General features: G+C 40.4%; 1 non-coding gene across 1 annotated transcript; it reads right to left on the bottom strand.

Moving 5' to 3' along the window:
* Nucleotides 1–10,430: 10,430 nt before the first annotated feature.
* On the bottom strand, nucleotides 10,431–10,537 carry LOC112089993. The gene has a single exon (XR_002901352.1). It is a non-coding gene; the product is annotated as a small nucleolar RNA R71 (small nucleolar RNA).
* Between the last annotated feature and the right edge of the window lie 5,079 nt (nucleotides 10,538–15,616).

Below are 15,616 nucleotides of genomic sequence, written 5' to 3' on the forward strand. Positions count from 1 at the left end.
CTCTTCACTTTCACTCTCAAGTCTTGGAACTCAAACTTTACACAGCTCTTCTTTTTTTTTTTCTTTTACAACTTCTAGCCTTTTATTTCTTTATTTTCAAAACATTTGAGCCTTTTGGCTTCTTTTCTTCCCTTTTTTTTTTTTACTTAGACGCTAGACTCTTTCTTTTCAACAAACCAGAGCTCACTTTCTCAAAACACCAAGACTGATTTCTTTTTCTTTCATTCCCCTAGCTATTTTCACTCTCTCTTTCCCACTCATCTCTCCGTTTTCCACTCACCAACAAGTCTTTTCCCCCACACTTATTCCTCGCCAAAACTCTCAGTTCCTTGATGTTGGAACACAGCACTCAATGAGACCTGCCCTTGTCGCTCTAAACCTAACACTTTCTGCTAAGTTTGATCCAAGGTGGCCTTTCAATTCACACACAAACATTGGCTTGAAAGAAGGATGGGTTCAAGGTATGGGAACTGATCCATGATGTGGATTCAGCTACTTGAGCTAAGGAAAAGAGTGGTAAAAACAATGGTTCTAGCTCAAGTATGTATATCGGTATCCACAAGCTTTTTCAAACAATGCATCACAAGATATTTTCCAGTCAAGTTCAAGGTTCCCACTTAATTAGAGTTGAGTTCAATTCAAACTTGCTTCTCAGATTCAGATCATTTCAGACTTTGCAAGCACATAAAAAGATTAACAAGCATATTCCGTTCAAGTTCTCAAAGTGATGTACTCTCTAGAAAACCTATCATTACTCCCTGCAAGATGCAACCTATATGCATATGCAATCTAGACTCAATCCTAAAAATGAGAATGCAACTACATGATCATTTTTTTTTTGTGAATTTTTTTTCAGATTTTTCCATTTTTTTTGGTTTTTATATGCACTTAGATGAATATGCAACTAGAATGTGACTCAAGACTCAAAGTGTAAAATAAGAAAATATAAAACATGATTAGTAAAAGATGAAACTCCTCCCCCACACTTAAATAACACAGTCCCTTGTGTTATAAAAGTATGAGAAAGAAGTGAAATCAAAGCAAACAAGTAAAATGCAAAAGAAAAGAAAATCTACATGCTATTTACATGGTTTTGAGTGTTTACCTCAATCGCTGAGGTCTGATCCCAAGTAATGGGATGGATTGGAGGTTGAACATGATGGAGTGGAGTATCTGGGTGGACTGCTCTCAGGTGAGTCTGGTTGGAACGCTGTGGCCGAGTTCACCCAATCTTCTTTTCCTGGTGGTAGCACAAGGTCATTAGCAGCTGAGCTTTCTCCCACCTCTTCTCTTGGGTCTCGTTTGGGTGAGGTGGCCGGAGCTGCGAGCTTCTTAACCTTCTTCTTAAGCTGCCTAACACAATCAACTAGCTTTTTGATCGTTTTGTCTTGCCATTTGCACCATTTCTGAAGGGTGTTAACTCTGGAATACAGCTTCCTTGTGTGATAGTCAGGCTCACCCCAAAAGTAAGGATCAAAGTGATACCTCCCTGCCCCCATCCTTCTTTCAAAATCTCTTGGCTCCTCATTCTCACAACCCTCGGTCCTAGTTGTGTCCTCCTCTTCAACTGGCTCTTTACCCTTAGAACTAGCGGTTCTCTTGCATTTGGGAATTGGAGGGTGAATGGCTGGGTTGTAGAGCTGATCTTTTAGGACAATAAAGGAGACATTGTGCCTTTCTGTGAGAGTGGTGATGGCTGGGTGTGGCAACAGAACATGAACTTTTTCATCTTGTAAGAGCTTGAAGGTGTACAAGAAGTTTTCACCATTGCTTGCTTTTAAAAACCCAACCTTGGTGAGGGTAGCTTCATCAATCAACTCAGGCCTGACCTCAACATCATCAAAGACAAAACCTCTTGCTTTCAGAATCTTTGTCACTAGCCATCCATTGTGCAACTTAGTGAGCTTCTTTCTTTTACCCTCACTCCAAGCTATGTCCTTGTAAATCAGCATTTGGCGCGCTAAGAATGCACCACTAGAAGGGATGTAATGTGGGAGGCGAAACTCTCTCTTGCTCTTTAAGTGACTGATGAGAGGATAGCTCCATGTCAGCTAGATGACAATGATGAGAGGATGAAGACCCATACCCAATAGCTCCAAGTTCTAAAACAAACCCTAAAGACCTAAAATGCATGAAATAAAACATGATTTGCAATGATTTATGCAACCTAAATGATGCAAATTATGAACATATCAATGTCCTGCATCCTCCAGATTTTCAGGTAACGCTTAAACACTTTAAGCCATACCCCCAAAATAATCCTTATTTACACCTAACCTAGATTGCCTTGCCTAGATTTTCTTTGATGAGAACCACCGAGATTTTTAATGAATGTTCAGAGCTAGTTGACTGGAAGTTAGATCTTAGTGCATAGATTTCTGCATGACGGATTAACGGACTAGTTATTCCTGTATTGCTAGTGAGAATTTTCTAGGCTATCCCCGATTGATGCATACTGATTGATATTGGTCTAGAAGTTTGGTCTCTGAGATTTTGTTTAGTTCCTGCGTTTTCAAACCTCTCGCCGAGATTTAGCCTTTGTTTTGTTTGAGGACAAACAAAAGACTAAGTCTGGGGGAGTTGATAACACCGGATTTTGACCATTTTTATGGATCATTTTAATATCTTTTACAGATGTTTTTACTCCGTTTTCAAAGGTTTTCAAAGGATTTCTATGTTTCCGGATTTTAAAAGACTTTTCAGGTAATTTGGGATAAAGAGGCACAAAATGGAACAAAAAGACTCTTTTGGATAAATGCAGACCGTCAGAACTCTCATGGGGAGACGAAGACCTTCTCACCGTCTGATCACCCTCAAAATTGGACAACTTATAGAAGAATCCACCAGCTTTCAAATGCACTTGGTTTGGAGACAATCCAACGGTTGGATCTCAAGAAATTTTATTAGACCCGGAGCCACGCGGAGTCGGCCAGCAACTCACGCGACCGCGGCCAACAAGCTATTTGCCGCGGTCAGAAGCTCCCGACCGCGGCCAACAAGCCAATTGCCGCGGTCACAACACTCCCGACCGCGGCATTCAAGCTCCGACTTAAAGCCCACTTATCTGAAGCCCAAAGTCATTCCCAGCCTCAATTCCGGAACCCTAGAGACCATGGAGTATTGGAGACTATAAATACATGTCATTTAGGTCGTTTTTAGGAGAGCCATTCATACTTTACAGAAACCCTTTTCCTTTAGCCGTTTTTATTAGATTTTTGTAGAAGATTGTTCAAGTCCGAGTTCTTCAATAGAGAAGCTTTCTTTATCTCTTTTCTTTACTGTTTTTCATTACTTTTATTAAAACCAATGATGATGTCGAACTCAGCCATGTCTGAGTAGATCCCGAGTTGGGATTAGGGTTCCCGAAAGGGACTCTCATAATCGATTAAGACATCTAGGTTTATAGATCTGGGATTTCGACCTGTTCTCTGTTTATTCTTGTTCTTCTTGCATGTATGCTTGATTGATCACCTAGTATCTGATCTAGATAGTTAGTGTTGCAAAAGTTTTCATTAAGTATCAGCCCTAGAATGAACAGGCGATTTTTCCGTAGGAGTGGAAACCTACCTGCGGCGAGATCGTGAGTATTGACGAGTCTTGTGCAGCTCTTGCGTTCTCTCCCTTCCAGGGCCAGAGTGGAAACCTACTAGTCAGGGTTGCGAGAAACAGTTGGTTATGATCACGACAGTGACGTAGTCATACCGCCGTACTCTAGCTCTAGAACCCATATATTGTTATCCGTCAATCTCAATCTATCTACACTAATGTTAAAACCGATTATGATCCCTTAGAGTTCCCAAAAGCTCAGCGTTTTTAGCCATAGTTTACAATTCCATCGATTTTTACTTGCTTTCTTAGACCTGCATTTCAATTTCCTTAGTTCGTTATTTACTTGCTTTATTTACCTTTCATGCGATATTTTACTTGCCTTATTTTCGTTTAGTTCGATATTTTACTTATTCCATTTACATTTCATTCGATTTTCTTTACTTGCTTTTTAGGATAGATTTATTTGCTTTCTCTTGTTTTAGTTTAATTCGCAAGAAAAACAACCAACCTTTAAAACCAATTTAGTCTAGACATAAAGTTAAAAACCGTAGAAGAATACCAGGCACACAAATCTGTGTAGATTCGATCCCTAAATACTACAACTGATTAGCTGTGCACTTGCGGCTTTCATTTGTTTTGTTAAGGGTAAAACTTGTTCCCTCACGTAGCGAGCACGCATCACTAGAGCGATGTTCTCAATCTGTGGGTAACGAGTCTCGGCATCGGTCAACATCTGACTGATATAGAAGATGGGTTTTTTTTTCGGACCGCTCTTCTCAGATCAACACTCCACTGAAAGCCGTAGCGGATACAGCAATGTAAAGGAAAAGGGGTTCTCCCTCTACTGGTTTCGCCAAGGCCGGCGAGCTTGCTAAATAGTTCTTCAACTCCTGGAATGCTGCTTCGCATCGCTCGTCCCACTCGAACTTCTTAATTCCTTGGAGGATATCGTAGAAAGGGAGACACTTGTCGGTAGATCGCGAGATGAATCTGTTTAGCGCAGCGACTCTTCTAGTTAGCCTTTGAACTTCTTGCTTCGTTCTTGGAAAGGGCATCTTGATTAACTCCTTGATCTTCTTGGGGTTTGATTCAATGCCTCGGTGTGTTACCAAATAGCCGATGAACTCTCCCGAGGTGACCGCAAATCTACACTTTGCCGAGTTCAGTTTCATATTATGCTTGTTCAGTTGCTCAAAGCATTCCTGCAGGTGCGCGATATGATCTTTTTCTTCGAGCGATTTAACCAGCATATCGTCGATGTACACCTCCATGGTTTTTTCGAGCTGATCTGTGAACATCTTATTGACGAGTCGTTGATACGTTGCCCCGGCGTTTTTGAGTCCGAATGGCATGACTTTATAGCAATATATTATGCGGTCAGTTATGAACACCGTTTTTTCTCTGTCATCGGGATGCATCAAGATTTGGGGGTATCCTGAAAACGCGTCCATGAATGGCAATAACCTGTTTCCTGCAGTAGCTTCGACTAGTCGGTCAATATGCGGTAGAGGGAAACTGTCTTTTGGGCACGCCTTGTTGAGATCTGTGAAGTCTACGCAGACTCGCCACTTGCCATTTTTCTTCTTCACTACCACCGGGTTTGCGAGCCAGTCCGGGTATTTCGCCTCGGCGATCGATCCTAGTTTGAGCAGTCTTTCAACTTCGTCGTTGACAGCTTTAGCTCTTTCAGGGCCGAGCTTCCTCCTTTTCTACTTGATTGGTTTGAAGGTTGGGTCTACGTTTAGCTCGTGACAAGTCACGTTGATGCTTATGCCCGACATATCCTCCGCGGTCCAGGCAAAAGTGTTGATATTCTCCTTGAGGAAGAAGAGGAGTTCGTTCTTCAGAGGTTCTCCCAGCTTGGCTCCGATGTCAACGCGCCTCTAAGGATGCGCTTCATCTATGCACACCGAATCCACCACATCACATACTGGCTCGGTGCGTGTTTTGCGGCTCTCCGCGATCTGTAATAGCTATAAGAGTTTGGAGAGCTAGTTCGCGGGCTCTAGATCCGTCTTCAGCTTCTTGCAATCCACATCTGCGCGTGCGTCGGTGACAGGATTCCTCAATTTGTGCTCTGTCAGGAAACACATTCGCGACTCCTTCTGATTTCCCCTAATCGTTTTGATGCCTGCTGGAGTCGGGAACTTGATGCAGAGGTGATAGGTGGAAGGGATTGCTCTCATCGTGTTTATCCATAGAGTCCCCATGATCACGTTGTAGATTGCTGGGTGATATGTGACAGAGAATTCGACGATATTAGTGACTCCACCAGCCACTACAGGGAGTCTGATTGTGCCCATAGTCATTGTTGTTTCTCCTGAAAATCTAGTTAGAGGCTTAGGGACAGCCGTCACCTCGGAGAGGTCGATTCCCATCCTTCTGAGTGTCTCTCTAAAGATAACATCTACCAAGCTCCCGGTGTCAATGAGTACTCTTGCTACGTTATGGTCTCTGATCCTCAGTTAGATCACCCATGGATCGGTGTGTGGTCTATCTATCCCTGCCGTTTCTTCCTCGGCAAAAGAGATTACCATGTTCGGGAGATCGGTCGGTTTGGTCCAATTCTCCTTCGCTTTCGCTCGATGCTGATAGGCTTTGATAGAGGACACCGTGTCTTGGTAATATTGGGATCCACCCATAATCATGTTGATCCTTTGCCTCGGCTCGGATCGCTTTTCGGGTTCGCCTCGCCTCTCCTGTCGCGCTTGGTACCTCAGCTTGGGACAAGTCCATGTGGAGGTCTTTAGGCCAAGGGTGTTGAGATTTGCGGAATAGAATTGTAAATAGGCTAAAAACAGAGAGAATAAAAACGTTTTTCTCCTTAGATCCAGAATAATGGTGGCTACAAGTGTTTATAAAGGGATACAAGAGAACCCTAATACATATGGGCTGCCTAATGGGTTTTTATAACGACCTTATAAAACCTTCTAAACCCTTATAAAGCCTTCTGAACCCTTATAAAGTCCTTGCTGAATATGAACCATGCTTTACACTCCCCCTCAAGCTTAACCGTAGGATACGAAGGCTAAGCTTGGAGACTCATGGAGCACCACCTCATTAAAAACCTTAGCATATAAAACTACATGGGAAAAACTATGCTAAAGGAAAAAGAGTATGGCGTCCATGAGTTAGGGAAGCTCAAGCATGCGAGATGTCAACAAGCCCAAGTTTGCTGTAGATGTGATCACAAACCTTAAGGCTCGTGACATTGGTGAAGATATCTGCCAGTTGATCTTCACTGCGTGTATAGCAAGGCAGAATAGCTCCTTCTTCAATCTTCTGTCTGACCTTCTGACAGTCAATCTCGATGGTTTTGGTCCTTTCATGGAACACCAAGTTGTTGGCAATGTGTATGGCTGCTTGATTGTCACAGTGGAATGTCATGGGGCTTGAAGACTCAATGTTGAAGTCTTTGAGCTATGCTTTGAGACAGGTAAGTTCATTTGCAAGTTTCTTCATGGCTTGGTACTCAGATTCTGCACTCAAACAAGACACCACCTTCTGTTTCTTTGTCTTCCAAGTCCCCAAGTTGCCACCAATGAATGTGCAATATCCTGTTGTGGACTTCCTATCATTTCTGTCTCCACTCCAATCAGCATTGCAGTATCCCACTATATCTGTGCTATCATTCTTGCCCATCCATATGTCTTGGCCTGATGAGCCTTTGAGATACCTCAAGATGCGTTCCACCATACTCCAATGATGTACGGTTGGCTTTTGATATATTCATAATTTGTCATATTTAGGCTTGCATTTTTGTCCAAAGATTGAGTCTCATGCATAAATCTAGCTAGTTTTGTTAGAGTTTGTCCTTGGTTCTAGCTTTGTTTAGGATTTGCATTAGGTCCTAGAGTGTCCTGCATTTTTGGAGTGTTCTCAGGTCATTTGGAGACTTTTGGAAGCAACTTGGAGCTGGGATCATGGAGGAGCCCTCACCTGTGTACAGCAACTCGGACAGATGGTTTGGTACAGGCAAAACTCTCACTTTGATCGCGTGGGACGAAGGACTTGCAATACGATTCAACCTCCAGTGTCTTTATCAATAATCAAGAGGAATGCGTCTAGTTTCCAGAAAACTTGAGATCGTCCCATTTGGAGTTGTGAGCTGAGATTTACGGCGATCGGAAGCAGTGCATGTCTCGGAGCTGATAAAAGACCAAAGCAACGCGCGTCAAAGAATTGGCGAAACGGAGCTTTTGCCGACGTCACCTGAGCTCGAGCCCTTCATCAAAGTTGAATACATCTGAGTCTTCTGTCTACTGAAACTGGAATCACACCATTCCGACCCGTATCCTGGAAGTTACTCTTCACTGAGTGTGAAGTGGTCCGAGGAGACCGGAATGCTGCGAGATAGTCTTGCAACTTGGTTAACTCGCAACGCCTGAAGATGAATGCCTGAAGGTTGAGCTGCGTGTTGATATGTGCGAGTAAGGTGTCACAGGATAAAGTCTAAGGTTCCCGAGCAAGAAAAATGCTAAGTCCACAACTGTGCGACTTGAGCATGCGAGTTGGCCAAGCCTGGAACTGAACTGCATGAAGACTCGCAATCTACACCGACTCGGTCATGCGACTTGGGAGTGATGGAGTCCAAACCGCACACATCCCTGAAGGCCCCTGCTACATGGTCGTGTGAGTTAAGGGGCAGAGAAGACTTAGCCGCATGAAGGTTCGCAATTCACACCTAGATGGGCATGCGGCTTGGATTTCATCTCGTGCAAGCTTCTCTCTTCGGTTGTGCGACTTGGGCATGCGACTTGGAATTATATGAGGACCAAGTCGCACACATATCCTCCCCAGATTTCGTCTTGGTCATGCGAGTTGAAGAGGAAAAGGACTGAATCGCACAAAGACTCGCAAAACACACCTAGATGAGCATGCGGCTGAGACTAAAGGAACTAAGGCTCACAAGACTGCTTCTTCACCTGTGCGACTTGGGCATGCGACCTGGGAGGATCCTGACCAACTAGCACATTCGTCACTTTATCCACTAAATCCGGGTCAGGACCCGGTTTGTTCCGGGCTGACCCGGTTCGTTTTTAGGGTTTTATCCCCAAGACTTAAGCTTTATTCCTGGTTTTTCTTGCCTCTTTTGTGAAAGACTCCCCTTTTGAGAAGAGTAATATCGATTTTTAAGGGTTCTAATCAAGCGAGTTTGAGAAATCTTTGTGTTTAAAGCTGTCTTCTTCTTAATCTATCATCTCCATCTTCATTTACACACTTCTAATCATGATTAACAACACATCTTGCAAAGGATCTAGTGTGTTGATTGTGATTAGTGATTAATCCCCATATTAAGGTCTTAGATATGTAGATTAGGGTGCTTAAGTGGTAGATTAGTGAGCTTAGGGGTTAGATCATTCATATTACATTCTCTACAACCTGTTCTTAATGCTAGATCCATACACATCATATGTGGTCTAGATTCTGGGCATTTCATGCACCAAAAGTGTTTAATGAAATGCCTGAACCAAGGTTGTTAGAGGTTTAAGTGTTATTCATCATGGGAATGATTGTCTATATGCTTAAATGACAGATGAAACTGGTTATTAATGCTTGTTGATTCATGTTTCACTAATGATGATTAGGTTAGAAACTGTTTTAGCATAGAAGTTGTTACCTTCATGAGAGGATTAACTTAATTAATGATGTTTAAGCTGAATGTTTGCTTGATCACATGATTCATTAGCTCACTAGTTTAACACTGAAGGCACCCTAATCCACTATCATGTCTAAGATCTTTCTCATCATCTTACATACATTCTCATCATCATTTTCTTATTTGCTTGTTTTTGTTTGATCACTTCTTTAATCATTAATCTTGTTTTAAGTTTTTAGTTGTCATTAATCAATCAAAACCTCACCTGTTTACTTGAATTGAGAAACTGATCACATAGCTCGATGTCTATCACCACATTCTTGGATTGACAACCTCTTTTGTGATACTTTGACAAGGGGATTAATAGCCCTGAGACCTAAAAAGTCTTGTCTATCAATTGGCGCCGTTGCCAAATTGTAGAGTGTTTAGCATTAGGCTCTGATCTGTTCTTAAGATCAAATACTTATTTTTTGTTTTTACTGATTACTTTCAAGTTCTGTTTGTGAGTTTCAGGTGCATGAACACCAGGTCCAGATCAAGAAGCTGTGGTCCACCTTTCCCCTTAAACGACAACATTAATCTTTTGGTACCAAGGAGGAGAAGGGACAAGCGTGGAAGACAGATTGATCAGGCTGATATGGAAGATCAAAGAGAGCATGTGGTTGACATGGAACAACCGGCTCAGGAGCAACAGGCTCAGGGTAATGGAGCTCGTAATGCAGCTGGTAATGGAGTTGGTAAAGGGTTACATCAGGGTAATGTTCATCAGGAACAGGTGCATCAACAGCAAGCTTATGTCCACCAGGGACAAGCTCCAGCTCATCAGCAGAGACATCAGGCCAATGTACAGCAAAGACAACAGGTGCACCACCAACATCAGCCCTTCCAACACCAGCAAAGGAGATATGAGCAGCCACAGGTCTATGTTGGAGAAAATGACAGGGCAAATGCTCATCAGTATGGAGCTGGAATTCAGGCACCACCTGTGCAAAACAACAACTTTGAAGTGAAGGCATCCTTGTTGAATATGGTCCTGAACTCAAAGTTCCATGGATTAGCAATGGAAGATCCCTTGAAACACTTGGATAAATTTGATAAAGTGTGTGACTTGACAAAGATAAATGGAGTTTCTGAGGACAGTTTCAAGCTCAGATTATTTCCCTTCAGTCTTGGTTACAAAGCTCACCAATGGGAGAAGAATCTTCCAAGAGGCTCCATTCAAACCTGGGAGCAATGCAAGCAAGCCTTTCTATCTAAGTTCTTCTCCACCTCCAGAACAGCAAAGCTAAGAAACCAAATCTCTAGCTTCACTCAGCACAGCAATGAGAGTTTTGGTGAAGCATATGAGAGATCCAGGAGCTACACCAACCAATGCCCACACCATGGGTTTAGTGAGGCTTCTCTTCTCAGCACACTTTATAGAGGAGCTCTTCCCAAGATTAAAAACCAGCTGGATACTGCTTCCAATGGGAACTTTCTGGGCAAGGAGATTCATGCTGCTTTAGAGCTAGTTGAGAACTTAGCAATGAGCAATGACACTTATGGTGAAGACTATGACAGATCAAATAGATCAGAAGGTTCAAGCTCTGAACAGAGGCTCACTAGAGAAGTTAAGGAGTTGAGGAGTGAACTGGACAAGTTGAAATTGGTTTCTCCCAAACCAATTCACTATGTAGGAGAGTATGAGGAACCTTCTCAAATCTTTGAGAACATCAGTGAAGAAGGACTTACTCAGGAGGAGCTTAATTACATTGGGAATCAGAGGTTCCAAAGATATCAGTATGGCAATGCCAATCAGAAACTTTCTTATAGGAACCCCAATGTAGCAAACCCAAAAGATCAAGTCTATCCCACTTCTCAAGTTCCACAGAACTTTGTTCCCAAGAACAGCTTTCAAAGATCTTTTCAACCCAAGAATCAGTTTGCTCAGAATCAGGGTTTTGGTCAGAAACAGCAACCATTTCAGGGTTCTGGTTTCAGTTCACAGCAGCAGCAAAAAGTACCACCAGGGTTTGGTCCACCACAGTTCCAACAGCAGGCGCCGGTTCAACACCATTTTCAGCCACCACCGGTTCAGCAGCAGCCACAGATGGGATCGGATATGGTTGGGATTCTGCAACAACTACTTCATATCACCGAGTGTTTCATATAGTTCTGATAGAGGAAAACCTTTGAGTGTGAATGGTCGGAACTTTTGCTTGCACATCCGAAGATCATCCCTACCCAAACATCTAATTTGTATTTCTTCAGAGAAGGGATTGCCTCAAAAGCTAGCTACACAAACAAACTGCAGAAGTATGCACAAAATCACAAAAACTATGAAAGCCCTACTCCATAATTATCAACATTAATGATTGAGACTACTTATTACATCTTCCTCATTACTTTAGCTTATGTCTTGTATATTAGATCTAGGGGATTAGACATCAATTGTGTGGCTTGGAGTAAACACGCTACATATTTTGAAGAACTACGGAAATATGTCTGACGCCGCAAAGTTGTATTCTGTGTATTAAGATTTTGGGAAATGGCTCGATATGGAAGTGATTCGTAATTTTTTGTTTCACCCAAGAATATCAACATATTTTGATCTTTCTCATATAAATAATTACTGATATTGCGTAGATGAAGTACATGTGTCTTCTGGTCGAGAGTTTTCTGACATTTTGTTTGATCCTTCGATCTGTGAAGTAGAAAATGCTCATTTTATATGTAAGTATTTTTTAGTCATACTTTGAATTTATTTGAGCCACGTTCACAAGCTAATCCATTTTATGATTTGTTAAATCTTTTGTAGGTTGGATTACAAAATGATTACAACAGAATCAAAGGTGAGTATTTTTTTTTATCATGCTCATGTTTTCCCCCACACTGGAACTTTATGCTGATCTTATGTTCTATTTACATTTTCTCTTTTGAAATACGATCCATCTTTAGAACTCGTTTTCTGTTGTTATTAAATACATAGTTTATATTGTTAGTGTTAATTGTGTTTTACATTTTCTATAAAACTTATTTGAGTAGCTAAATAAACTCATAGAGTAAAAAAAAAAATAAGATAACAAAATCTAAAATAAGAAGAATAAATTATTAATACTGAATATTCAGAATTGATGAAACATTCGAAGCAAATGTAAAATATCACAATTAAATTGTAAAACACCAAACAAAAGTTTTTTTTTTTAAAAAAACACCTAATTTGATATTATTTAAAATAAAACCCTAAAAGACCATTCAGAAGTTTACACTTTGGTGTTGCTCTTTTGGTTTCTTCCGCCATTTCTTTAAAAGTCTGCCATTGACTTCACCGATCCATTCAGAAGAGGTGGATCATTAACATTGGTTTGGCATCATCTTTGCGTACTATCATAGCATCCTGTATGTACATCAACATCGTCATTTTCACTCAAAAAATCTTCGAGTTTTTTTAATGTTTTCAGCACTGCTAAAACAACTACAGGACTTCTTTGATGATCTGAAGATAACTTAAATGAATGATTTTGATCATCCCGAATACCTTTAGATAAAGGAGTACTCAGATGAATATTTCCATAATCAGAGAGCTCTTGACTAATAGAGTTGACAATTGGGATCTATAAATGATAAGAGTTTTAGTTAGCTAAAAATAGAATAACAAATAAAATAATGATGGTAAACTATATTTAAGTTATATTACACAATCACCTGATCTCCAGACATAAGTGTGCTATGTACCACTGCAGAGTCGTAATCATTTTCAGATTCAACTTGGATAACCTGATCTCCATTTAAAACTTGTGCAACCTTGTAACTCTTCCCAATGTTTGCCAAAAACAAAGAAAGTCTTCCCAATAACATTTTTTAGGGCATCGGGAATCAGATCGGGATCATGAATCTAAAATTGATACACAATAATTAAGTACATGAATATATAATTTTAGTTTACCATAAGTATGTATATTTTCATCAAAACAATCTGATTGAAAGACTTTACAATTGATAAACAACATAAATGCCTTAAAATACTTTATAATACTTTTAGTTTACCATTAATGTAATCTAAAATACTTTACAATTGTAAAACACGAATACAATTTAAAATACTAACCTCATCAAACTTCTCTTGTAGAACTTGATAAGCCAATTGGTTCACAACCTCCTTCGAAAATGAGTCGGAAAAACACTTGATTTTACTGGTATTGTCCATAACACAATGATTTGTACCTAAAGTTACATATTTATAATACTTATTACATATATTTTCACACATGATAAATACTACATTTATTGATTTCAAAACATTAAGAATTTATACCTAGCACTGACCGACCAAACCTGTGTGCGTTACATGTTTCACATTATCACATATATACAAAATTTTCTTCACACCAATATCTTTTTCATCTTCCTTCCTTCTTCACATATTATACTTTTTCTCCTTTAAACTTGGTTGATTGATGATGTTGCTAACAGGCTTCTTTCAGTCTTCTAGCCTTGGCTCTGGTCATTGGGCTATTTGATACTTGTGATGCTTCCTCAGGTTCAAGCTCCTCAGCTGCGAGTTCCTTGTCTCCAAGCTCTGGTTCAAGCAAGCTCTCCATGATCATATCATCTCCCTCCTCTTGAAAAGGATTTGACCTCAAATCTGGATCATCTGCTCAAAATGGGGCTAAGTCAGAAACATTGAAGCTCGGGCTTAGATTATACTTACCTTGCAGGTCGAGCGGATAAGCATTATCACTGATTCTCCTTAAGACTATAAAGGGAACATCAATCCTTGGCATGAGTTTAGACTTCCTTTCAGCTGGAAATATTTCTTTCCTTAGATGAACCCACACTTGATCTCCTTCCTCAAAGATAATCTTTCGCCGTTCTTATTTGCTTGTTTGACATACTGCTTTGACTTCTTCTCAGTGTTCTACTTGGCTTTCTGATGGATCTTTTTAACAACTTCAGCCCTATTCTTTTCCATCCATACTTGTTCTTTCACTTAAAAGCAAAGGAGTTAGATCCAATGCCGATAAGGGGTTAAAGCCATAAACGATTTGAATGGAGAGAATATAGAAGCATAATGCATGGAATGATTATATGCAAGCTCAACACGGGGCAAACAATATTCCCAAGACTTAAGATTTTTCTTGATTAATGCACGCATGAGTGTAGATAAGGTTCTATTGACTACTTTAGTTTGCCCATTGGTCTGTGGATGACAAGTAGTTGAAAACACAAGCATTGTTCCTAGTCTAGACCATGATGTTTTCCAAAGGAAACTTAGAAATTTAGTGTCTCTATCTGATACAATATACCTAGGCATGCCATGTAAACGAACAATCTCCTTAAAGAACAGACTCACAATATGAGATGCATCATCAGTTTTGTTACAAGCAATGAAGTGTGCCATCTTAGAGAATCTATCTACAACAACAAAGATGCAATCCTTACCTGTTATAATTCTAGGTAATCCAAGAACAAAATCCATAGAAATGTCAACCCAAGGATGATCAGAAATAGGTAAAGGAGTGTACAAAACGAGCGATTGAACCTTAAACTTGGCTTCTTTGCAAGTTATACATCTAGCACAGATTCTCTCAACGTCTCTCTTCATATTTGGGCCAATAGAAATGATCTTGCATGATTTTCATGGTTTTGGATATGCGAAAATGCCCCATGAGTCCACCACCATGTGCTTCCCTGACTAACAAGTCTTGAATAAAGGAATTAGAAACACAAAGCCGGTTATCATAGAAGAGAAACCTGTTTTGACTAAAATAATGATCTCTAGCAAACTTTTCACAAGACTGATAAACCTTTTTAAACTCAGGATCACATGCATACATGTATTTGTGTTGTTCAAAACCTAAAAGCTTTGCATCAAGAGTAGATAGTAAGACATACCTTCGAGACAATGAATCGGCTACAACCTTGTCTTTACCTTTTTTGTATTTGATGACATATGGAAATTTCTGGATTAACTCTACTGATCTGGCATGTTGAGTTTCTGTTGCCCTTCGAGATGCTTGAGAGAATCGTCATCAGTATGAATAACAAACCCTTTGGGCCAAAGATAATGTTGCCACATGTGTAAGGCTTGGACCAATGCATAGAGTTCCTAATCATATGTGGGGTAATTCAAAGTGGCACCTCCGAGTTTTTCACTAAAGAAAGCTATTGGATTCTTATCCTTCATCAAAACAGCACCAATTCCTATTCCAGAGGCATCACATTTGATTTCAAAAGTTTTAAGAAAATCAAAAAGGACTAAGAGGGGTGCATTGGTTAGCTTATCCTTTAAGGTCTGAAATGCCTCCTCTTGTGCCTGTTCCCACTTGAACCCTACGTCTTTCTTGATAATCTCAGTTAGTGGAGCGGGAAGAGTGCTAAATCCTTCAAAAATCTTTTATAGTATCCAGCTAAACCTTGAAAACTCCTAACTTCACCAACGGTTTTTGAACTTGGTCATTCTCTAATGGCTTTCACATTCTCTTCATC

Source organism: Eutrema salsugineum, unplaced genomic scaffold (genome assembly GCF_000478725.1).
Source record: "Eutrema salsugineum unplaced genomic scaffold, Eutsalg1_0 scaffold_11, whole genome shotgun sequence".
NCBI lineage: Eukaryota > Viridiplantae > Streptophyta > Magnoliopsida > Brassicales > Brassicaceae > Eutrema > Eutrema salsugineum.